This window comes from Lissotriton vulgaris, chromosome 4_1 (genome assembly GCF_964263255.1).
Source record: "Lissotriton vulgaris chromosome 4_1, aLisVul1.2, whole genome shotgun sequence".
NCBI lineage: Eukaryota > Metazoa > Chordata > Amphibia > Caudata > Salamandridae > Lissotriton > Lissotriton vulgaris.
Window position 1 is genome coordinate 1,213,980,086 of NC_141691.1, and position 26,219 is coordinate 1,214,006,304.

Consider the following 26,219-nt stretch of genomic DNA (forward strand, 5'->3'; position numbering starts at 1 on the left):
CTGCCTGTTAAAAGTAAGATTTACAGACAACCTGATCATGTCAGGGACTGTATCAGGACAGAGGTCCAAAAGATGTTGGATTTGGGAGTCATTGAGCCCTCAGAGAGCCCTTGGGCCAGTCCAGTAGTCCTGGTGCCTAAACCTCGCACCCAAGATGGTAAGAGAGAGATGAGGTTTTGCATTGGTTACAGAGGCCTCAATGCTGTCACTAGGACAGATGCCCATCCAATACCCAGGGCAGATGAACTCATTGACAGATTGGCATCTGCCAAGTTTTAGAGCACATTTGTCCTGACAGCTGGCTACTGGCAGATCAGACTAGCTGAGGATGCAAAGCCAAAGACAGCATTTTCAACCCCAGGAGGACATTATCAATTTGTGGTAATGCCCTTTGGTCCGAAAAATGCACATGCCACATTCCAAAGGTTGGTGAACCAAGTCCTCTCAGGTCTGGATGACTACTGTGCAGCTTAGAGGATATCGCTGTCTTTAGCTCCACTTGGGAAGATCACCTAATCCACCTGAAGAATGTTTTGGAGGTCCTGCAAAAGGCAGGCCTAGCGATCAAGGCTACCAAGTGCCAGATAGGGCAGAGTCAGGTTGTATACCTGGGCCACCTTGTGGGCGGAGGCCAGGTTAAACCATTGCAGAGCAAGATCCAGACCATAATGGACTGGACTGCTCCAACCACCCTGACTCAGGTCAGAGCTTTCTTGGGCCTGACTGGGTACTATAGGACATTTGTCAAGGGGTATGGTTCCATAGTGACACCCCTTAATGACTTAGCTTCCAAGAAAATGTTAAAGAAAGTTCCGTGGACAGTCAGCTGTCGAAAGGCATTTGATGACCTGAAGCAGGCCATGTGCACTGCACCAATTCTGCAAAGTCCAGACGACTCCAAATAATTCATTGTTCAAACAGATGCTTCTGAGTTGGGGGTAGGTGTTGTACTTTCACAACTGAATAAAGATGGTCAAGCCCAGCCAGTAGCTTTTATTAGCAGAAGTCTGACCATTAGAGAGAAACGTTGGTCAGCTATTCAGAGGGAGGCCTTTGCTGTGGTTGGGGCCCTGAAGAAGCTGAGGCCATACTCGTTTGGTACTCACTCCAAGATTCAGACAGACCATAAGCCCCTCTTGTGGCTAAATCAGATCAAGGGTGAAAATCCGAAACTGCTTAGGTGGTCCATTTCCCTACAGGGGATGGACTTTACAGTGGAACATAGACCTGGGACTGACCATGCAGTGCAGACAGACTCTCCAGATATTTCCACTTAGAACATGAATACTCAACCGGTCAAGGTTCGTTTATTGTTCCTTCGTTTGGGGGTGGGGGGGTTGTGTAGGTGAGTAAGGTCTGCTTCCTATGGTCACCCCCACTTTTTGCTGTGAATTTCTGTTATTTTTACTATAGTGTGGCTGTGGGCCTGCTAATCAGACCCACAGCCCAGCTGTTCTCTCTCTAAATTTATACCATGTACTTTAGGTACATACCAGATTGGTTACTGGGTCACCCTTGTGAGCCCCTGTATAGTGTACCATAGGTACCCAGGGCATAGGTGCACCTTAGGCCTATCAGGGGATGCAGCATGTATTGTGCCGCCCCTGGTTTGCCTTCCAAACTGACACCACAGGTCTGTTCACACAGCCTGGGTAAGGTGGTGTACTGTACTCACCCCTTACTTAGATATGGTATCCCTATATCTACCTTTATATATAGACACATATACACCTATAAGCCACTCCTATGGTAGGCCTCGATAATCCTGGAGGCAGAGTGCTTGGTTTTATGTGAGTGGGTGCCCTAGCATGAGCTGAGCCCCTCTGCAGCTTTCGGAACCATTAACATATTTACCAATTAATTAATAACCAATTAACAACAAATTAATTAACAAAATGTACAATATAAATTATTAAATACAAAAATATGAATTAATAAAATTACTAATTAAATAATTAAAATGAATGTACTTCCCTTCCCTATTCCCCTACAAACCCAAAACCCAATGCCGAACTAAAATATGCAAAAATGAATGAACATAAAATTAATAACTTGTAAAAAAGTGAAACATACATTACAAAAATAAGCTATACTTTTAACGCATATACTAACGTACAAAACACTGAAAACAAATTTGATATTATTAACAATGATATTTTTACTAACGATATTACTAACATCGTTATTAAATAAAACAATATTTCTTTCCTGCATGTCGATATTCTGGTCGACGATATTCTTGATGGTCGATATTCTGTCATATCAATATTTAAACATCAATATTATGTCTGCATACCAGAACTCATATTACACCAACTGCCATGGAATTTGTACTAGTTTCCAGTACACATACAAGCTCAATCTAACTCCTCACACATGCATTTAAAGCACTCAACAACTCAGGCCCCACCTACCTAAACAGCCACATTTCCTTCCACCAACCATCCGGACACCTCTGCTCCGCAGGACTTCTACTCACTAACATCCCAAGCATACAATAATCAGGAGGAAGAGCATTCTCTTACATCACTCCTAAAGTGTGGAACAACCTCCCTCTTCACATCAGTCTCCTCCTCTCTTGTTGAATTTCACAACAAGACGAAGACTTTTCTTTTCAATTAACCAAGCTACAATAGGGAGGGCTTGGCACACACACCTACTCAGTGCCAGGATACCCTTGTGGGTGATAGTGTGCTTTACCAATACACATAACATAGCACCCTAAACTTCTTTGTTAGATCCAGCCAGGACATTGGAAGGATACAACAGAATCTAGGTAAAAAGAAATTAAGGGAGGGAACTGGAGAGAGAAGAATCCAAGACAGGGATGAACAAAAAGAAAACTAAGGGCCCCATTAGGATGACGGGCGGACTACAGTCCGCCTGCCAACCCAGCGGTGCTGGGACCGGCTGACAGGGGTACGGCGGTCCCACACCGTCAATTAGGATACAACCGCAACCCTGGCAGTCGCATCCTGCATCTTTGTACGTTGCCCGCTGCCGCCCACCTTGTGCATGGCAATGGATAGGGGGACTATAGGTACCCCCCCAAGTGCAACCACCACTCCCCAGAGGCCCACAAGGGGCCCCCACAGCAATTTCCGCCTGCCTTGCCAAAGGCGTGAACCTCCAGGCATCATAATGTGGATGGCCGTGCATTCCATGCTCCGTCACCATATTGTGTCCGAGTTCCGCCCGGCCGACAATCGTGATGATTGTCGACCTGCAGAAAAGCAGCGGGCCTACTTTCCATCCGCCGTGGTACCACCACCATGGTAATATGGTGGGGAGTAAATGTGGTTGTGGTGGTGGGTGGATCGCCACCGCCTGCCGGGCGGTGGCGATCTGGCCACCATCATAATGGGACCCTTAATATTTTCCACCATACAAGAGAATTATTATTACTACATGGTATTGTGTATCATTTACCTAAACTCTGAGAGAAGGCTTTCATCTCATCTAAGAGATTTGCATCCTTTGCTGGAAGTGTGGTAAGCATTATCTGCAAGGTTAGTCTCCCAACATCTGATTCACAAAAAAAAGTCAATTGGAAAAGTCAACAATGTACTTAGATATGTTTTAAGTACATTTTAGACTATTCAAGAATTGATAGGGAATCCCAGGATTTCACCCAAGAACTTTACTCTTTCACAAATCTTGAGTACTCATTTACATATCCACTTAGGCACAAGGAAATGGGCAGTTGGGCATGTCTGCATTTAGAAAAGCCAACGCAGAGAATATGGTTTTCTCCTTTTGTGGGAAGGATTTAATAACTTGCGTTCATATAGTGTTATACACCACACATCTGTTATTTTTAAGTGTAGCAAATAACCAGCCTTATAATTATCCACTTTAATGGTATTTGCTTTACTATCCTCAGGAGGGAAGCCTCTGTTAGTTTTCTACATTCAATTGAGAGCAATACAAATCCTAGATTCACCTCAGGTGGACTAGGCAAAATAGTGTGCATCTTAAGTGGTCTTAGGCTTGAGGATAGGGAAGACTGATGTTTCTTACACATCACAGAGAGCACACCCTGAAATACGTCAAGGAAGGAGTTAGATGGAAACCTAGGGCTCGATTCACAGAACTAACTTAAGACAAAATCCTAAACTTACTATCATTTTGGTATTCACAGAAGGCACTTACTCATTTCGGTATTCACAGAAGTTAGGACTCCAAACTTTAGGACTCCTAAACCGAGAAAAATCCTAACTTTAAGACTTTCTGTATTCACAGAAGGCATTTAGGAGTCCTAAAGTTAGGACTCTTAACTTCTGTGAATACCGAAATGAGTAAGGGCTTTCTTTGAATACCAAAATGAGTAAGTGCCTTCTGTGGATACCAAAATGGTACTAAGACCTGTCCTCGGGTCACTCCCCACGCCGCCCGGCTCCTCCTGGGTGCCAGTGCCTCCCCGCTACTGCCGCTGCCGCTGACCGAGGGCTCGCCCCTCCTGAGTGCCAGTGCCTCCCCGCTGCTGACGCTGACCAAGGGCTCGCCCCTCCTGAGTGCCAGTGTCTCCCCGCTGCTGCCGCTGACGCTGACCAAGGGCTCACCGTCCTTGGTGTCTGCCCCATCCTGTAGTCCAGTCTTTTTTTCTTTCTTTTCATTTGTACACATCCTAATCCATTTGCCTGCTCTAGGCGCTCCTTTGCGCCACTGCCCTCCGTGCCCCCCCGCCCCCGCTTCCCGCTGCTGCTCCCCTGCGGCCCGACCCCTTTTTCCCCCTTGTCCCTCGCCCATTGCCCCCCCGCTCCCGCCTCCCAGCTGCTCCTTCCTCCCACTTCGCCTCTAATGGAGGCCACCGCGTGGAAGCGCAGCGGACGGGCGCAGCTGGCGCACCAAATGCAAGCCCATCTGCGCCAGTCCACACCTGCACCGCGCCCAGTGACAGAACCCCTGGACCCCGTGCCCCCCGCAACACCAGACTGCACTACGACTCCAGCACCCTCCCCGCACTCAACACCAGATGAGACCACTCCTGCTACCGAGCCACTCCAAAGCGCACCCAAGGACCTTTCGCCTGCCGGAACTGAAGATTCACCAGCATCCAGACCAGCAAACCATCAACCAGAGAACCCAACCACCTCCGCTATATCCTCCTCGACACCTTCTCCGCTCGCAAGCACGCCATCGAACTCTGGGACCTCCTAGACTCCACCGCCCCCGACGTCGCCTTCCTGACGGAGACCTGGCTGAACGCCACCTCAGCACCAGACATCGCCATAGCCATCCCACAGGGCTACAAAGTCTCCCGCAGAGACCGCACCAACGGATTGGGAGGGGGAATCACCATCATCCACAAGGACACTCTGAGAGTCTCGACCAACATCGACGACGCCCTCACCACCGCCGAGCACATGCACTTCCAAATCCACACCAACCCCAACACCGCCCTCAGAGGAACACCCATTTTCAGACCTCCCGGACCACGACCACAGTTCATCGACACCATAACCCACCTGATCAGCACTCACACCCTTGCCTCCATGGACTACATCCTCCTCGGGGACCTGAACTTCCATCTCGAGAACAACAACAACTCCAACTCCACCGCCCTTATCGACAACCTCGCCAACCTAGGACTCAAACAGCTCGTGACGACACCTACCCACGCCGCCGGACACACGCTGGACCCCATCTTCACCACAAGTCCCTACATCTCCTTAAACCACACCACCAAACCCCACTGGACTGACCACAGATGCGTCCACTTCACCTTCAGAAAACCCACCACACACCACCGCACCCAACAGCTACCACACCACTGCTGGAGCAAGGTCACCAAGGACCAACTGACTACCACCCTCGCCCTGAGACCACCCATCGACCCCAGCGACCCAGACACCGCTGCGACCAACCTCAAACAATGGATCAACGACTGCACCAACACCCTCGCCCCTCTCAAGACCTCCCTAACCAACAACACGAACAAGAAAGCCGCCTGGTTCACAGAAAGACCTCCGGATCTCCAAGCGCTCCTGTCGGAAGCTGGAGAAGAAATGGCTCCAACACCGAACAGCAGACAGCCACACAGCCCACAAGAGCACCACCCGCAGACACAACCAACTCATCAGAACCACCAAGAGGACCGCCTTCAAGGACCGCCTAGACAACAACGCACACAACACCAAAGAGCTCTTCAACATCGTGAAAGAACTCTTCAACCCCAGCGCCAACACTAACGACATCCCACCATCACAAGACCTGTGCCACTCCCTGGCCACCTTCTTTCATCGCAAGATCGCTGACATCCGCGACTGATTCAAAACCGACACCACCGCACCAACCACCGAGTCCACCACCTTTGCAACCACCACACGCACCAGCCGCCTGACCGCCTGGTCCCACGTTGGCGATGAACACACCATCAAAACCATGAACTCCGTCCACTCCGGATCTCCTTCCGACCCATGCCCTCACCACGTCTTCAACAGAGCCAGCACAACCATCGTGCCCCACCTCCGGAAAACAATCAACAGCACCTTCGATACATCAACCTTCCCGGAAAGCTGGAAGCACGCCGAGATCAACACCCTTTTGAAGAAGCCCAAGGCGGACCCCAAGGACCTCAAGAACTTCCGGCCCATCTCCCTTCTCCCGTTCCCGGCAAAAGTGACAGAGAAGATGGTCAACAAACAGCTAACCCGCTACCTCAAAGACAACAACATCCTGGATCCCTCCCAATCCGGGTTTCGCAGCAACCACAGCACCGAGACCGCCCTCATCACCGCCACTGACGATGTCAGGATTCTGATGGACAAAGGAGAAACAGCCACCCTCATCCTCCTGGACCTATCAGCTGCCTTTGACACAGTCTGCCACCGCACCCTAGCAGCACGCCTCCTTGACGCCGTAATTCAAGAGAAGGCCCTGGCCTGGACCACATCCTTCCTCTCCGGCAGAACCCAGAGCGTCCGCCTCCCACCCTTCCGATCAAAAACCACTGAGATCATCTGCGGCATCCCACAGAGGTCCTCCCTCAGCCCGACGCTGTTCAACATCTACATGGCGGCGCTCGCCCACGTCACACGACAACATAACCTCAACATCATCTCCTACGCCGACGACACCCAGCTGAACATATCCCTCACCGAAGACCCCCACACCGCCAAAGCCAACCTCCACAGAGGAATGAAGGCCATAGCTGACTGGATGAAGGACAGCAGACTGAAGCTGAATTCAGACAAGACGAAGGTCCTCATCCTCAGACCCACCCCATCAGCCTGGGACGACTCCTGGTGGCCCACATCGCTAGGCTCAGCCCCGGAACCCATAGACCACGCACGCAACCTGGGGGTCATCCTCGACTCCACCCTCTCCATGAGCAGGCAAGTCAACGCCGTCTCCGCGTCCTGCTTCAACACCCTCCGAATGCTCCGCAGGATCTTCAAATGGATCCCTCCGGACACAAGAAAAAACGTCACCCAGGCCCTCGTCACCAGCAGACTCGACAACGGAAACACTCTCTACTCAGGAGCAACAACCAAGCCCCTGAAATGATTACAACGAATCCAGAACGCCTCGACACGACTGATCCTCAACGCCCCTCGACGCAGCCACATCACACCCCACCTGTGAGGCCTCCACTGGCTCCCCGTCAACAAGAGGATCACCTTCAAACTTCTCATCCACGCACACAAAGCACTACAAAACACCGGACCCACATACCTCAACAACCGACTCAGCTTCCACACCCCCACACGAAGCCTCCGCTCAGCCAACCTCGCCCTCGCCTCAGTTCCTCGTATCCGAAAAGTCACCGCAGGCGGAAGATCCTTCTCCTACCTCGCCACCAAGACCTGGAATGTCCTCCCTACCAGCCTACTTCAGAAGACTCCGCAAGACCTGGCTCTTCGATCAGTAGCGCCCCCTCCCTCCAGCACCTTGAGACCCTCACGGGTATGTAGCGCGCTTTAGAAATGCAATGATTGATTGATTGAAGTTTAGGATTTTGTCTTAAGTTAGTTCTGTGATTCGGGCCCCTTGAAGGCAGAGATGCCACTATTTATTTGTTACATATGACGAGAAGTAAGACAAGGTGTAGAATGCTAAGGACTTCACCCCTTCTCTACACAAGGTCCTCATAGTATGGTGGCCGAACATCTTGAAAACAAAAGGAAGTCAGAGGTTTGGCATCATTGTAAATGAATTTGTAAGGTGGACGCGGAGGGATTGTAACCTTTTTTTACAATGAAAAGCTTTGTATAACATTCACATGCCTGGCAACGAGTTTCATGATGATAGATCTCTTGTTTACAGCCGTAGTTTTCCTTGGAATCAGACGGCTTTTTACCCCTTTGAGAATGTATATGCTTCATTCAATCTCCCAAAAAATCCCCTCTGGATTTTTTTATGCGGGGGAACCATCAGACCAGTGTCAGGACTAGCGACTCTCCAACTTCTGTTAGGGTGGGCTTTTTTCCATATCAAGTTCAGATCGTTATGAATTGTATTAGTGTGGACCTCTTCCTCTAACCCATGGTTTTTTTCTTACCTGCCATTACTGCTTCATTTTTCTTCGATTTCCTGAAACAAGAAAGATCTCCTCTCTCCCAGTGAACATTGAGGGGAAGGAGGTCCAACCAGCAAGTGGGCCAGGAATGCCTTTCTAAATGCTGTCCCATGAGACCCTGCATGCAATACTAATACACTGACTCATAATGTTTTTTTTTTTTTTGTTTGATTACTTAAAATCTTACATGCAATACTAATACACTGCAAAGTCCTCGTCTTGGTTTTCCAGGTTAGCGTAGAGAAAACGCTCAGGAATATGACTAAAGGCATAAAAAATTTAAAAAGTAAAACTACAGGCTTTAAGACAATAACAACCATGCATTTTCCGTAAAAGAACGGCAGCAGAATGACACGTTTAGATACATCTGTCGTGAGGGACTCCTCAGTAAGTAATTTGTGATGACTAGCTGAGACCCCTTCGACAGTGAATACGCCTATGGTCTGCAGTGGTACAACCATGGTGTCGGAGAACAATTGCATTTCTTTTGTATGTCTACAAAACACAATGAGGATCCACAAGAGTGCAAATGTTATCAAAGAAGGGTGACAACAAGAACTTTCTAGTTCACAATTATACAGCAAAAGAAAGATGAAATTCCACTTTTTATTAGGTGCTTTATTGTCTGAGAATTCAGTGAAAAACCTTTTGTGTCCAGTATACAGAGATTGGGGCTTTGGGTCATTCTTCTTTTGCATTGACTTCTTTATGTGAGTCCCCTTCACCATTGGTTGGAGACATTGCCAATCACATCTTCGATCAGCTCGGGCCGTATTTCCCCCTCAGCCACATGCTATTGGACATTATTTGCATGATCTCACCTCCTGAGAAGTGGTTCCATTACAATATATGAGGGGCTGTTTTATAACTGAATAGTATACTCAATAACAACACATTCAAATTGGTGCTTCACTTATGCATTGGATACAGAAAGCAAAACTTTTATGTAATTTATTTTTAGTGTATTAGGCTTTTTATTAAGCTTTTGTCATGACTCTGTGGTTCTCCAATTTTTATCAGAGAATCGTGTTTAATAAACCTTGGTTTGTGCCTGCCCCCTTTACTACTTCTTACAGTAACCAGACACTTAAGATTGCTCTGCCCTGTGGAATTTCTCACTCTGAGATCCGCAGACACGTTCTACCTCTTCTCCAGTCCTTTCACATAGTAAACTGAGGTGCAGAAGAAACTGGTGGCTCTTTCTATGTTAAAAGGGCAATACTATTCGAAGAAAAACAGATTAAAATGATTATTTAGCCTTTCATATTTGCCTCCAGAAAGATTAGGAGTCCAGGGCTGATATGCAGTGTTTTCCAAAAATAAATTTTAGCAGAGGTGATCAACTGAGCCTCACCCGCAATAAAAATGCAACAATCTGATTCTTTTAGATAGCTCTTCCAATTAATAAGACATGTTTTTTGCTTTTGGGGAGTTCCTATTTAAAACTGGAAGCAAAATTGAACCTAATAGCAAGGTAAATTCTCACGTCTTGCTGAGCTGTGTTTTATGCAAAATGTTAGTATGCTCATGTTAAATACAGCCTTGGTGCTATTTCCGCCAAAAAGACGCTCTTGAGAGTTTTCCCTGTAAAACCCACTATTTAGTGTGATGACCATTTCATCCATTTTTACTTGCAACGTAGGTGCAAGATATCCAAAAACATTGTTGGAAAGGCACTGAGGTATAAAAAGAACTGAATGCTCAATAAAGCAAACACAATGAACTGTTACCTTTTTCCGACTGATCCCTCATTACCTCCCATAAAGGGTCCCCTGGCCAACCTTCTCCCCCCGACCCGGGCTGCATCTTATATTAATGATCTCCACGACAGCGGTCCTGATCGTACGACCTCCCCTGACTAAATCAAACCATGCTTTTTTTCATTCTATTCACAACTTTATACGGCTGGCTCAGTCCCTTCGCATGAGCTGCTTGATCAATACTTCAACACCCTGGGCATAACAGGAGCCACCTGCAGCGCTTACAGGTAGTCCAGATTGCCATAGCCAGATTTGTTCTGGATATTCCCAGACGCTCCTCGGCCACTGCGGCCAGGAAAACGCTGCATTGGCTACCGGTAGAACATCGAATTCGGTTCAAAGTTTTATGCATGACCTACAGAGCCATCGCCAAAAATAGCGACACGGGAATTGGGTCCATCATTTCCCACTACATCCCTGGAAGGAACTTGCGTTCCTCCGGGAAATTACTTCTGGCAGCCCCCGCGTACGAAGAGCTAGATGGGGTGGCAGGGCCTTTTCCACTCTAGCCCCTAAATGGTGGAATGATCTTCCCCTGGACCTGAGATCCCTTCCGTCTTTACAGAACTTCCGCACTGCCCTAAAAACTCTCCTCTTTCGGCAAGCCTATATGTAAGGACGTCTGTCTTAATTTCTGATCATATTGTTAGGCGCCTTGATACCTGCGGGTTATTGTTTTGCGCATTATAAATCTCCTTCAAATCAAATCAAATCAAAACCCTCCAACTGTTATGGCTGGGAAATCCCCACCGGGAGTTCCTAGACAAGCCTTTTTCCAAAGAAGAGATACTAGCTGCAATAAATAGAATGCCTGGCGATAAGGCTCCCGGTCTGGACGGCCTGCTGGCCTCTTTCTACAAGGCCTTCGCTCCCATTCTGGTTCCCCACCTAGCCGCCATGTATAATGAGTCCTTCAAGACAGGGCAGTTCCCCCCATCGCTTTGTGAGGCTTTGCTTACCTTGCTCTTAAAGCCGGACAAATCACCTGAATCACAGGACTCACCCCCTGTCTCTGATAAACACGGACAACAACATTTTCGCAAAATTGCTCGCTTCGAGCCTTCTCCCCCCTCATGCTGCTCATCGCTCGCCCGGTGCAGTCTGGTTTTATCCCTGGCCGTGCCACCTCCCATAACCTCCGGACCATTTTTTCAGTTCTTCATCAAATAAACCCAGCGCTCCTGGCAGTGGCGGCCCTGCTAGACGCCACTAAAGCCTTTGACACCCTAGAGTGGCCCTTCCTATTTTATCTTCTCCATCGTTTGGGCTTCAGTCTGATTTTCATACGTAAAGTGCTGTGCCTTTATATTCTTCCCACCGCCCGCCTTCGACTCAACACCCAAATCTCTGATCCCATCCGCCTCAAGCATGGCACACGGCAAGGCTGCCCGTTGTCACCAGTGCTTTTTGCCATCGCAATGGAGCCTCTTGGAGTTAGACTGTGCCAATATCACACCCAGAGGGGCATCAGCATTGCGTCTCACGCTTTGCTCATTTCTATATATGCGGATGATGTTACCTAATACATCCGTCACCCTCAGGAGAACCTCAGTCCTCTAGTTCGTGGGGTCATACGCTTTGGCAGATATTCAGGCATCCAGGTGAACTGGAGCAAGTCTGTGCTGTTTCCTCTCACCAAAGTTACAATGCCCTTTGATCCGGATTATCCGTTTGTTTTGGCACTGAGCTCACTAGGTACCTCGGGATCTGGTTGAGAAGGGAAATTGACGAACTCTGGAGAGCCAACTTCCGCCGCGCGGTGGACAAAAATTCTCCTCTGGAGTCGTTTGCCACTCTCTTTAGCCCGTCGCATAGCCATTGCCAAAATGGTGGTGCTCCCGAAGTTTTTATATTTATTCCTCAATATCCCCATATCATGCTCACTTTTTTTCGTAAACTCCGCTCACTAGTGATCACTCTGATTTGGGCTGGTCGTCAACCCAGGATTGCATATAATGTCTTAACCCTTCCTATGTCACGCTGTGGTCTCGGTGCCCCCAAATTCAAACTCCATGCCCTCAGCGCCCAGGCCAGCTTTCTCCACTTCTGGCTTCACCCCACTCTGTTCCAGTCCCTAGTCACAGTTGAGACTGACCTGGCTGCCCTGTGGCAACTCACCACCGCTCTGTTTGCTCCAGTGAGGCCTTCAGCACTGAGGTCTATACGGTCGAGACCCTGTGCTGAACCTGGGAAGGGCTCCGGAAATGTTCAGGTTCGGACATGCTCTCTGCCGATGCAATGCCCATTGCTCACCATCCGGCCTTTCCTCCTCTTCAATCTTTGTAGATGTCAAAACACACCACTCGTCTTGGGCTCTCCACTGTGTCTGGTCTCTACCCTGAGAACACATTCTCCACACATTCGCTGCTGACTCTGGCCCTTTGGACACATTGCTTTATTATCAGCTCCTGCCGGTCTGTAGGAAGCTTCATCCCTCTTTTCCCCAGCTTCCCCCCTCAAAGGCTGCTCTGAATTTCCTTTATACATCCTCCTCCCCAAAGAAATTGGTCACCCAAATTTATGCTTCCACTCTGGCAGCTTCTTCCATCTCCACTTACAGGGTGTGCGTGGCGTGGGAGGAGAACCTAGGCATCGAAATTTCTCATGCTGACTGGCTTTTTTGGTCCACTCAGTTCAAACGCCTCTCCCCAACTATCGTCTGTGCCTTATCCACTTTAAGTACCTACACAGGCTCTACCGGAGCCCTATACAATTACACTAGATGGGACTCATTGCAGGTGACAGAGGCCTGCGCTGCTCAGCGCTCGCGGACGACTTTTCGCACCTCGCGATGCCCTAGGGATCCGCTTACTAGCGTGAGATATGAGCTGTCATTTCTGAGATCACCTCCTCTCCATTCCAACCTGACCCTCTGCTTTGGCTATTAGGCTTTGTCAAAGAATCGGGCTAATGACATGTGGTGATGTATGTGGAAGGATGTTAGTTAAATGGTACTGCTTGTTTGGGTTAATACATTTTGCTGTGCAGCCTGTGCTAGCTTGTGCTTTTTGATTGGCACTTTTATGAGGTAGTTGACTTGCATTTGGATTATAACTTGAGTTCTTGACTGATGTAAACGTTAGTTATTTGTTGAGGTCCTTTTGAGAGTCAAGAGTCTCACGACCTGTATACTTACCAGTTTCTGACTTTCAAATGGTCCGAGATTTCAGATTAGTGTACAACTTTCAGCCACAGATGCATAATAATAGGGGCTGAATTGGTATTTGTTTAAACATGCAACCCTTTTTCTTGCTAACTTTACAAATGGTTTAGTAGAGCTACAGACAATGGGAAGAAAATGGGCACATATTATACGGCGGATGGGCCTGAGCTATTTCTTTAGTCCGGCCCCCTTGTGGGATTCCCCTGGTGCACCAGAGTGCCTAAGAGACAAATTAGCAGAGCCACTTAGAGAGGCTGGGATCAGGGTATGGGGTGACATAGCTCAAGAGGGCACACTTTTACCCTAGTCAATGCTTTTCACCATCTTGGAAGGGGGTATCTAAATTTATTTATTTATTTTATGTATTTGTATGGCGCTCAGCTACCCAACAAGGGTTTCCCGGCACCTATGACATATGGATGGTCAAAGAAAATGCTGGATTATTTGTTTAACACAATTGTTTCTGAAACAGCCAGGTTTTTACGTGTTTCCGGAATTTTATGTAGCTGTCCTCTTTCCGAATATGAAGGGGGAGTGAGTTCCATAGCATCGGTCCTCTAACAGAAAAGGATTTCCCACCAGATCTTTGTAATTTGAATCTGGGGACGGCAAAATTCGAGGCCGTTTGAGAGCGAAGATTTCTTTTTGGTAAGTAGGGAGAGGCTAAGGCTTGTAGGTAGGAGGGTGCCGTTTTGTTTTCAATCTTAAACATATAGCTCAATGTTTTAAAGTTAATCCGATGTTCGACCCTGAGCCAGTGCAATTCGTTCAGGGGCTTTGAAACGCTTTCAGACTTTTTAATCCTACACAGGAGTCTTGCAGCAGCGTTTTGGATTAGTTGGAGTCGCTTAATTACTGTTAAGTTGGAACCAAGGTAGAGGACATTTCCGTAGTCTATGTGTGAAGTTATTAAAGCGTTGACCACGGTTTTTTGCATGTCTCGGGGCAGCATCCAGATGATATTTTTTAGCCACTTGATTATGGTGAAACAGAGTCCCGCAACTTTATTTGCCTGCTGTTTCATAGAAAGGGTATTGTCCAGGATGACCCCTAGGTTTCTTACCTGGGAGGCTGGCGGGGGAATGTTGCCCAGCTCAGGCGGCCAGTGGAAAGGGGTCCACAGCTCCTTGTTTCTTCCCAGTAAAAGAACCTCCGTTTTGTCTCCTTTAAGTTTCAACTGGTTGGTGGTCATCCAGTTGAAAATCTCTTGGAGGCCATATTTCAGTAGGGAGGGGGCTGACGGCTTTGCTTCGGGTAAAGAAAAGATAATTTGAGAGTCGTCCACGTAGGTCATCAAGGTCAGGCCTACGCGGACGGCCAAGTCTGCCAGTGGTCTGAGGTAAAGGTTAAAAAACAGAGGGCTTAGGATGGAGCCTTGTGGAACACCATGTGGCAGGGGGAAGATGTCTGAACTAGCGATGTTAGATTTTAACTGGAAAGTTCTTCCAGATAGAAAGGACTTTATCCATTTTAGGGCATCGTTACGGATGCCGTTTTTCTCTGGGGTAGACAGAAGAGTTTTGTGTGATATGGTGTCAAACGCCGCACTCAGATCTAGAAGGATGAGTGCGACCGTTTGACCACCATCCAGGAGTTGGCGAATTTTTTCTGTCACACCCAATAGGGCAGTCTCCGTGGAATATATTCAACTTCAAAGCTGGGCCCGGAACCTGAAATCACCTATAGGCATGGGCAACACTTTGAAGGAACACCTCGTGGAAAGACAGAGGGGAAAGAAGGAGGTCTCCACCTGGTATTGGAGCATTGAAGAGACAATCAATGGGGACTTCAAATTAGCAGAGGAATTGTGGAGTGCTTTCCTGCAGGACGAACCCTGGGAACATCTTTGGCAAACATCTTTTAGTACTCTGTTCTCCTCAGTTAAACCAGCATGGCTAAGAAGGAAACACCTGTTCACGAATCATAGGGCCTATTTAACTCCCCAAAGGTTGTCGAAGATGACGGCAGGGCCCCCAGTCATATGTTAGAATTGCGGCCTGGAGAAAGCATCCAATATACACATGTTCAAGGAATGCCCGGCTCTCTCTAACTTTTGGGTAAAAATTGGTGAAACTATCTAGGACATTTTGGGTCTCCAAATTCAATTAAGCCTCTCTTTGATAATATTTGGGATTTCCAGCGAAGTCACAGGCCCAGCAAGGTCCTTCCTCTTCTATGCTATACTTCTGGCCAGGAGAGAAATTTGTAAAAAATTGGTGTAATGATAGCCCCCTCTCCATGCTGAGTGGCTGTCTTCGGTCTTTCTGATGTCCAAGTTAGATTTGAGAGGGACCTAGACTAGGAGGAAGTAAGATTCTGTAAATTACGAATTCGTTTGTGCTCAGCCTCCAGTTTGTAGCCGCCACCATTTTATGTTGCCCTCACTCAGGCAGCGCGGCGAACGCAATGTTTTTGTCGTTTCTGCATTTCCGTGTCATTAATCCCCGTCCAGACTATTTGTTGGTTCACACCATTGTTTCCTTTAAGTTATCTTATCTGCTGTCCTTCGCTACATGTCTCATGCATTCTCCTGTTTCACGACTGTCCTTCTACAACATGCAGCGGTATTTTCTCTACTTGTAAATTGAATTGTGTGGATTCATTTGTAATTTACTTAAGGGGTCGAGTGACAAACAGAACCGGGAACTTGAGTTGCTTTGGTCTTAAAACATTGTCTATAATGTTTGCCTATAGCTCATGCTCTTGTGTGATTGCATTTTGCATTGTATTGTATCGTATATAAACCTGTGCGCCACAGAGTTAAGTGGCAGTCTCTTTTGAACCTCGTTATACCAACGACTTCTAAGACCACTGTACTAGCTGCAGCTAATAAATACCATCTTCTACGCCCGACGAAGAGTCCGTGTCTCTGTTTCTGACAAGGCAGGTAAATCCCGGGGATTTCAGGCGTACCCTGTGCCGCCGGGCCTTAAGGCTGCGGTTCTCCAGAAGAAAGCAAACTGGGAGTGTCTATTGAGATGGTTAAATGCTGAGGCGTGCGAGAATCTTTAATGAAATCTGAATGTGTATCCGTTTTATTTACAGTAGAAATTGGTCCTATGATTATGCCTCTCTGGATCTCTCTAGACTGTGTTGGGCATCTCCCGCTTCCCTATCACCCCATCAGCAGTCGCCAGTGTTTACTGGACCACATTAGAGAGTGCCCGTGTGTGGGGGTGGGAACAGACTCACAGAGACAGGTGTTGTGGGTAACGCTGATTTTATTATTTTTAGGAAGCGTCTCCGCTGGGTTACCCATTGGTAGTAGGGTAGGGCAAGTTTGGTCTCTGTCTCCTCGAGGGACTGTCTGTCTTTATGCCTCTCTGCTCTGGGTCCTCTCCTTTCCCGGGGACTTCTGGGACAGGTAGTCCGGTAGTCGGCCGTGTTGTCTTGCGATTCTGGGCCGTGGTAGGTGGGAAGAAAAGAGATGTAGGACAGACGTTAGTCCTAATGCTGTGGTATACTACGATCAGGGAAGGGAGTAAGGGTCACACGTGCACAGCAAACAACAAAAACCCCGGTGTCCTGTGGTGACGGTTTGGTGAATAGGGGGGGGTTTGTGCAGAGGAAAGCCATGTGAGGTTCTAAGGAGGTTTATTCCATCTACGTCCCGCCCAGCCCGCAAAGCGTGACCGTACCTGCGAGAGCCACACTTCCCTCGAAGTGTGGCTGGGCGAAGCGCCTTCTCGTTGGCCTCCTGGCTTGTCACTGTAGACGTTCTCTCTCTCTCTCGGAGTGTCTCCGGTTTCCTTCTCCTCCTCGAGGTGACGGGCTTCCCCGGCGTCGCCGCCGCCTCCTCCAGACTCTCCTCTGGTCCTCCTCTCCTTCACTGCTCCTGTACTCCGCTCCGCTCCGTCGCTCTCCTCGTCTCTCCAACTTAATGCGATTTTATATAGCGCAAACTTTACCCGAAGGTGTCAGAGCGCTTTACATAAGAACCAGTTGCAAAACATAAGGACTAAGAATTACATGCGTTACATAAAAGATACAAACAGAAAAAAAATTGCAAATGTACAAGATGTAAAGTTACACAAAGAAGAGACTGGTGATTAGAGTTATCTCTATATACATAGGGAAGGGCTACGAATGGATATACTCTAAGAGTCACATAGGAATGGTAGAGAGTACAAAGGTCTACTGCACATACTAGTGATTAGAGTTATCTCTATATACATAGGGAAGGGATATGGATGGATATACTCGAGTCACATAGGAATGGTAGAGAGTACAAAGGTCTACTGCATATACTAGTGATTAGAGTTATCTCTATATACATAGGGAAGGGATACAAATGGATATACTCTAAGAGTCACATAGGGATGGCAGATAGTACAAAGGTCTACTGCATATACTAGTGATTAGAGTTATCTCTATATACAGAAAAGTAGAGTTCCATTAAGTAGGGCCGGAGGGGGGATGCAGTTACAGCACCAAGGGAGGGACAGAGAAGGACAGGAAGGTGAGACAAATGAGAGAGGGAAGCAGATAGTAACGAGTAGGACAGCGAGGAGTGTGTCAGAGGCAACAGGAGAGACAATAGAAAGGTCGCTAGGACAGAGGGGGAGGTCAGAGATCGCTAAAATGGCGGATCAGGAGAAAGGTAGAAGTAGAAGCGAGTCATAAGAAGAAAATGTCGGGGAGCACAAAGGTCAAAGTCCGAAAGTTCAGGAAGAGGGCTGCCATAGCCAGCAAGTCCGGGGGGAGAAAGGCAGTCCGCAGCAAATGTACCTTCACCAGCATGTCCTGCAGTGCAATGTCTGCGAGACACTGAGGTTACTCCCCAATTAATGTCTATGGGGCTTCATTGGGCAGGTGTACGACAGGGGCAAATTTAGCTTCCTATGTGATAAAGGAGCATGATTGTTTCTGGGGAATTGTGTACAACCCCCAGCATTAGTGAGAAGAAGATTTAAACATAGGAACGAGGAAGTTGCAGACTCTGTGTGGGTGCAGTTTAAAAGATTTTCTTTCATATTATGTATTGTAGAGCCGGAACAGTGTCTCGTCTCTCCTAATAACTATCAGTGTTTTCTGCTTGAAGCAGCAGTCAGAAAAATGTATTTGACTATTGATTTTGATGCTGTATTTTATGCTGTCAAGCAGGCGTCCCACAACCAGTAGCAGCAATGCTTTTGGCTTTAATAATATTAAGTTAACATGTTGTTGAGTTAACAACATTGAGTTCACAACAATGATTGTAGGTCATATTTCTTTTGAGAAGCCAAGTCTCCGCCTAAAAGCTTTTAAGAAAAGTTTTCTAATTAATGTCAAAGCTTCGTCAGATTTGCTTCTTTTAGCCCAGTTATTGCTTTATTGTATTGACCATTACAAGCTGCTGTTCGCAGTTACACAACACCCCAGCCTTAAACATTAGCTACTTGGCTTTGTTTGCTTTTTTAAAGGTGATGCACAGCTACTGAGGCTGCTGTGCAACATAGCTCAAAGTAAACAAAAAGTGTTATGATGCAGTCAACCTTGGTTGCACCATACCACTTTGATTTTATTTACTTTAAGCCATGTTGCACATCAGCCTGCACTGCAACGCCTTAAAAGCACATTAATAACACCAACAGGTTTTGAAAAGACGAAATATATTGGCTTTACCAATGCTTATTTGCTTCTCTGTTGATACTGCTACCAAGTGACAATACTATAACACAACAAACTATGTGCTCACCCATTATTTCCCTTCACCGTACACGGCCTTTTCTCCCACACTGCACCTTCACAGGACCCTTCCACATCGCATCCACTTATGCACTCACCAAGCATTCATTCATTATAAATCTTTATTCGATTGATAAAATCACCATAAAAGATTACAAACAACTTCATTATAAAAACAATTACTGAAAGTTAATATTAAAATGGTAATAGTTAATAAAACAGATAAACACATCACCCGGAGACACTACATCTATTAGTCAAGTTTCGATCTCCTGGACACCATAGCAGCTCGCAAAAATGTTGAAACTGTAAAAGTAACACATTCACTGGTAAGCATCTGAAGATAAAACAAGGCTGCCCTAACTTTGTTAAAGTTCAGGGACTTCAACAATGGATTTAAAAACCGCTTCCACTATCAACTAAAATAAGAGCAAAACATTACAAAATGCACTGTCCTGCGGAGACTTATTGTTGTAGCCCACCTAAATGGAGATGACAAAAGATGATGAAGTTGGTTAAACCTAAACCTAGCCAATAAAAACCTATCTTTCTGTGAATGGACCTTGGCTAGTTATGGCTCCAACCCCTGCACGGTTCTCAACAGCATATGACCCCGCCCTGATGGTTTCTGTAGCAACAGATGCTCTCTCTCCAAACAGGAATGGTCCAAGAACAACTTTTTAACACACCCCAGCTCACTCATGTACAGGGAAGTTTGACCTACCTAGAGAAGCAAAAGCTGCCTTAACATAGGATATCCACAGTATTTTATGTGCCCAGTCAAGTGCCAAACAGTCTGCAAGGATCAACCGAATTCGCATTAATTTCCCCCTGCTCAAAATCTTAATCTCTGTACTGGGGTGAATGTATGACATTGTTATGTATTCTGTCCATCAATTGTTTTTGCATTTGTCACCCTGAGTGGGACAGGTATGCCCAGACGTGGGTCCTGTGTTCTCTTTTTTTTTTTTTTTTTTTTTATTGAACAAGCCAGTAGGAAGACATTGGTACATTAAACTCTTCATAATTAGACAAACATTTTCAAAACAATATACAAGAGACAACCCTAGAATATGCAATACCACAGCGAAATGTGCAAAAACTGCAATAGCGTACGGCTAAGCGTACCGATATTAAAGTGCTAGTGCAAGATAGTGCAAGAAAAACAGACTGATATAATACATCGAAATTCCTATTGTAATTTATACAAAAGAAAACAGCCAATATAATGCGACGAGGATATCATTGCCATTCTTAAAATGCTAATACAAAAGTGTGCAAAGTTGGCTAATATAAAAACAACTGATAAAAGAAAAACATCAAGATTACTATACGGTTCATAAAGTGCTAATGCTATAAAATGCAAGAACCGCCGGTTTTAGAGCAGCAAAAATATTATTGCAATTCTTAAAGTGCAAATGCAGTATCGTGCAACATAGGCTAATATAAAAAGAAAACTGATATAAAGCATCAAGATTACTATACGATTCATAAAGTGCTAGTGCAATAAAGTGCAAAAGCCGCCGATTTTAAGCAGCAAAAATATTATTGCAATTTTTCAAGTGCTAATGCAGTATTGTGCACAATTGGCTAGTATATACGATAAAGTGTATAAACTGTCGATATAATACAGCAAGTATATACTAAAAAATGTTTAAGTGCCAGTGCAAAGACGTGTAAAAATTGACTAAAATAAAGCAATAGTAAAGCATCAGCTTCCTTTCGTCGATTCCAGCTTCTCAAAATATTTCCAATTCCTTTCAAATCTTGTAATCGCTCCCACCCTACCTGCATAGGCTCTCTCAAAATTACATGTTCTTCTCATTTTATTAAACCATTTTAATTGACATGGGATCTCCGCAGATTTCCAATTTTGTAAGATCAAGGACCGTGCTACAACAGTGGCAATAAAAATAAATACTTCTTCTGATTTATTGAACCTATTCCTTTCTTTACAGATACCAAAAAGGGCCACCTCTGCTTCTGGTAGTAGTATTTTCCCAATTGCCAGCTCCATATCTGCGAAAATCCCTTTCCAGAAAGATTCTAGCTTTGGGCAGGAGAAAAAAATATGATACCAACCTCCCTGACCCCTAGTTTTGCATCTAAAACATTTATTCTCACATTCAGGGAATATTCTCTGCAAAGCCTCCGGGGTATAGTACGCCAGCCAGCGAGAAAGAAAGGACATTCGCTTATAATTAGCTGCCCGGAGTGCTTTGTTACCTAAATAACATACTACTTCCCAGTCTTTTTCTGAAAAAACGCACTGTGACGTGAGGCTTATTTTTTCTAAATGATTAACAATTACAGGAGATGATCCAGAAAGGAGTAGCTTTTTATACCAGAATCCTATTCCCTTATGTTTCTCCCCATATAGAGCTGTTAACAAAACATTGGCTGTAGTATCTAAACCCCCTATTTCTTTTCTTATACAATAAACCAGTTGTAAGTATTCAAAGAACATAAGCCGCCTAGGATACGCTCTATCTATAACCATTTGCCAACTAATTACCGTATTTTGGATAAGTAGGTGTCTTATTTCGCAAAATCCGGCAGATTCCCATTCTATCAGGTGATTCAGGGATATCTTGAGACCCATTTTAACACATTCTAGCAATTTCAGATAAATAAACCTGTCTGAACCGTGTTTTTTATGTTAAAACCGTAATCTTGATGAGTACCCTATCAGTGTCTTGTATCTTGTTTTCTTAGGAAGCTTTGCAGTTTTTAAAAAGAAAAAAATTTGAGAGCCTGATTCTTCTAGCATTCTATCTCCGGAGGCCTCCTCCGCCTCCGGGTGATGAACACACCTGTGTGTGTTCATGGCTGGGTTTTACCTTGCTCTCGTGGGCGTGGTTTGGTTCGAGTTCTGCCAAATTAAAGTAACAGTGTTCGTCCTGAGAGCCTGTCTCGGGTCCGTGGAAAAAGTCATCGCCTTCGTTCCAATTTATCGGTTGCTGGTAAGAAAAGGAGGAAAGTAATAGTGTTTCATTCAAGGGTGTCTGTACAATGTCCTGTCGCACAGGGTCATGCTGGTCCCCGTCGTCACACCGTGCCTGTTTTTTTTCGGGACTGTGCCATCCTAGTCTGCAGATGTACCAGCAGGTGGGCAAACCCTCTAACTCAAAATACCTTTTATCTAACAACATATAAGGTACTGGCGGCTGGTTTGGTCACTGCGGTCTGAGGTGAATGAGGATTTTTTTTTAAAAATGGTTCAGACTACGCTGGTTTCCCTTATTAGTTTTCGTTATTGATATATATATATGCATTTATAATTTAGGGAAATATATGACCTGTGATCTTTTCAGCTATAGGTATCATGCAAGATAACACTGTGTACAGAGGAGCGCAAGGTATAGTAATTTGAAGTTTGTGCTCTACTTAGAAATGTAAGGATTAAATATAACTGTAGAATTTCTAATCTTTGTGTAGTTTAAGTTTTGTTTGTAAAGAAAAAATAAATAAAGTCATATTAATTTGAAGGTGATGGGTAAATTATAAAATTAAGTTATAACTATCAATCAATCAATCAATCAATCAGGGAATTTGTAGAGCGCACTACTTACTCGCTAGGGTCTCAAGGCGCTGGGTGGGAGGGGGGCAGCTGCAGCTAGTGGTCGAAGAGCCAGGTCTTGAGTAGTCTTCTGAAGGCCGGGAGGTTTGTGGTCTGTCATAGGTAGAGGGGGAGGGCATTCCAGGACTTGGCGGCGCGGTGGGAGAAGGATCTGCCCCCAGAAGTGGTTCTGTGAATGCGCGGGACGGCGGCCAGGGACAGGTTGGCGGAACGGAGTTTCCTGTTGGGTACGTGGAAGGCGAGTCTTTTGTTGAGATAGGCAGGGCCGGTCTTGTGGAGTGCTTTGTGTGCGTGAATCATGAGTTTGAATGTGATTCTTTTGTCAACGGGGAGCCAGTGCAGGTCTCTCAGGTACGGGGTGATGTGGTCCCTGCACGGGACATGAAGGATCAGGCGTGCTGAGGCGTTCTGTATTCTTTGGAGTCTGTTGATGAGCTTGGACGGGGCTCCGGCGTAGAGGGTGTTTCTATAACTTTAGAATTTCTAATCTTTGTGTGGTTTAAGTTGGGTTTGTATAGAAAGAAGAAATTAAGGTTTCCTAACTCTAAGTTATCCTTAACCATTGTTTTTTTATCGAATTTCAATGGTTTCTCTCTTGTAACAATAATGTGTCTCAAATCGTAGATTCGAGGATCATTGAGTAAAGTGAAGTGGAGTGTCATTGAGTATTGCAGAAGAGAGCGACATATGGGTAAGTGGAGTAGAGTGGGGTGCTATAGGGTGGAGTATAGTAGAGTGGAGTTGAGTGGAAACGTGTAGCATACAGTTGAGTATAGTTTTATGCAGTAGAGTGGCATGGTGTGTCATACAGTGAAGTGGAGTTTCATAGAGTGGAGTAACATGCTGTACAGTGGAGTGGCGTGTCATACAGTAGAGTTGAGTGTCATACAATGAAGGGTTGTCAACAGGAGTGTCACATAGTGGAGTGTTGTGAGGTGGAGAGCCATTGAGTATAATGTTGGAGCGTGGCTTAGAGTGGAGTAGAATGTTGTTGAGTGGAGTGGCATAGAAAGGAGTGCAATGGAGTACAGTATAATTGAGTTGAGTGTTGTATAGTAGAGTGGCATAGAGTCTCAAACAGTGTGGGGTTGTAGAGTACCATGTACTACAGTGGAGTGTAGTAGAGTGTCATACAGTGGAGTACAGGGGAGAAGTATGACATAGAGTGGTGGGGTCTAAAGTGAAGTAGAGTCTTCTAGAGTGGAGTGGGGTAGAGTGAAGTGGCATGTCTTAGAATACAGTAGAGAATAATAGAGTAGGTTGGAGTGTAGTACAGCGGTGTAGAATGGTGTAGATTGGAGGGGCATGCAGTGGAGTTGATTCTTCTAGAGTGGAGTGGTGTAGATTGAAGTGGTGTGTCTTAAGTACAGTGGAGTGTCTTAGAGTGAGGTGGAATGCAGTGTAGTGTTGTACAGAGGCATATCTTTCAGATGAGTGTCATCAAGTGGAGTGTCGTTGAGTGCAGTGTTGTAGATGAGAGTGTTGTGGACTGGCATAGAGTGTAGCAGGGTGCTGTAGTGTGGAGGGGCAAAGGGTGGAGTAGGGTATTCTAGTGTGGAGTGGCATAGTTTGAAGTGGTGTGTGGTACAGTACAGTGGAGTTTCATAGAGTGGATTAGACTGCCATTGAGTGGAGTGCTGCACAGTTTAGTGTCACACAGTGGTGTGTCATTCAGAGGAGTGTCGTCAAGTGGAGTGTCATTGAGTGGAGTGCTGTTATGTAGTGAGTCTTATACTGGCATAGAGTTGAGCAAAGTGTTCAATGGAGTGAAATAGAGTGAAGTAGACTGTCCTAGAGTTGAGTGTTGTCTAGTGGAGTGTTGTAGATAAGAGTAGAGGAGAGTACCATAAAGTGGAATGCTGTGTCATTTAGTGGAGTGGTGTGTCAAAGAGAGGAGTGGAGTGTCGTACAGTGACATATATTGTAGTAGGTTTGTGTGAATTGGATGGGCATAGAGTGGAGTACTGTGTTGTCGAGTGGAGTTGCATGCAGTGGAGTACAGTGTTGCACAGTGGAGCGGCCTACAGTAGACTATCATACACAGGCATAGAGTTGGGTAAAGTGCTGAGGTTGGAGTGGAGTTGCATGGAGCAGCATTGCGTAGAGTTGTGTAAAAAATCATAGAGTGGAGTGGAGTGTCATATAGTTGAGTGGCGTGGAGTACAGTAGAGTGGACTTGCATGTCATAAAGTAGAGTGGAGAGGCGTATTTAAGAGGAGTTTTAGAAAGTGTTGTACGGTACAGTAGCGTGGAGTGGCATACAGTAAAGAAGAGTGTTGTAGAGTTGAGTGTCGTACAGTAGAATACATTGTTGTATAGTGTGGAAGAGGGGAGTGGCATAGAGTATCATGGCATAGTGTGGCATAGAGTGGAGTGGCATGCAGTGGAGTAGTGGAACACAGTGAAGTAGAGTGGAGTACTGTGTCATAGAGTAGAGTGTAGTAAAGTGGGTGGAGTGGCATGCATAGAGTGTAGTAAAGTGGAGAACAGTGTTGTACAGTGGCATACAGTGAAGTACAGTATTGTTCAGTGGAGTGTAGCATATAGAGTGTGGTAGAGTGGCATACAGTGTAGCTGAGTCTTGTGGAGTGGTGTTGCATAGAGTGGAATAGAGTGTCACAGTGTGGAGTGGAGTAGAGTGGAATGCCATACAGTGGCATACATTGTGGTAAAGTTCCATACAATGGAGTGGAGTTGAGTAGAGTGATGTAACATGGAGTGTGATTGAGTAGATTACCATGTTGTAGAGTAAAATCGTGCAGAGTGGAGTACAGTAGAGTGGCATATTATACAGTGGAGGAACTTTACTACTACTAAATGCCTTTGTGAATACCAAAAGTCGTAAAGTTAGGATTTTTCTCAGTTTAGTATTAGTAAAGATAGGAATCCTAACTTTACTACTACTAAATGCCTTTTGTGAATACCGAAAGTCTTAAAGTCTGGATTTTGTTTCAGATTACTTTTGAGAATCGGATCCATAGATTGGAGTGGCATAGAGTAAAGAGGTGTGTCCTAGAGTAGAGTGGAGTGACATTGAGTGGAATCATAGATTGCCAAAGCGGGGAGCAGCGTGTTGCACTGTGCAGTGGTGTACAGTGGAGTGTTGCACACTTGAGTGGAGTGGCATAGAAGTGAAGTGGGTTAGGTGGAATAGAGCAGAGTGGAGTGCCATAGAGTGATTTGTCATGGGGTGGAGTGACGTAGTGGAGTGGAGTTACGTAAAGTGGGATAGCATACAATGAAGAGCTTAGAGTAAATAGTGTACAGTGCTGTGGCGTAGAGTGGAGTGGTGTGGAGTGGAGTGGCGTGTGGTAGACTGGACCGGCATCTTGTAGAGTGGAGTGGAATGGCATGTCATTGACTGGAGTGGTGTGGAATGTTATACAGTTGAGCCGACTGTCGAAAAGTAGAGTGGGTTGCCATACAATGGAGTAACATGTCCCAGAGTGGAGTGGTGTGTCATAGAGTTAATTGTAATGATATCTTGTGTAATATTGTTTAAATAGAGGTAGCGTGAAAATGGCTAAA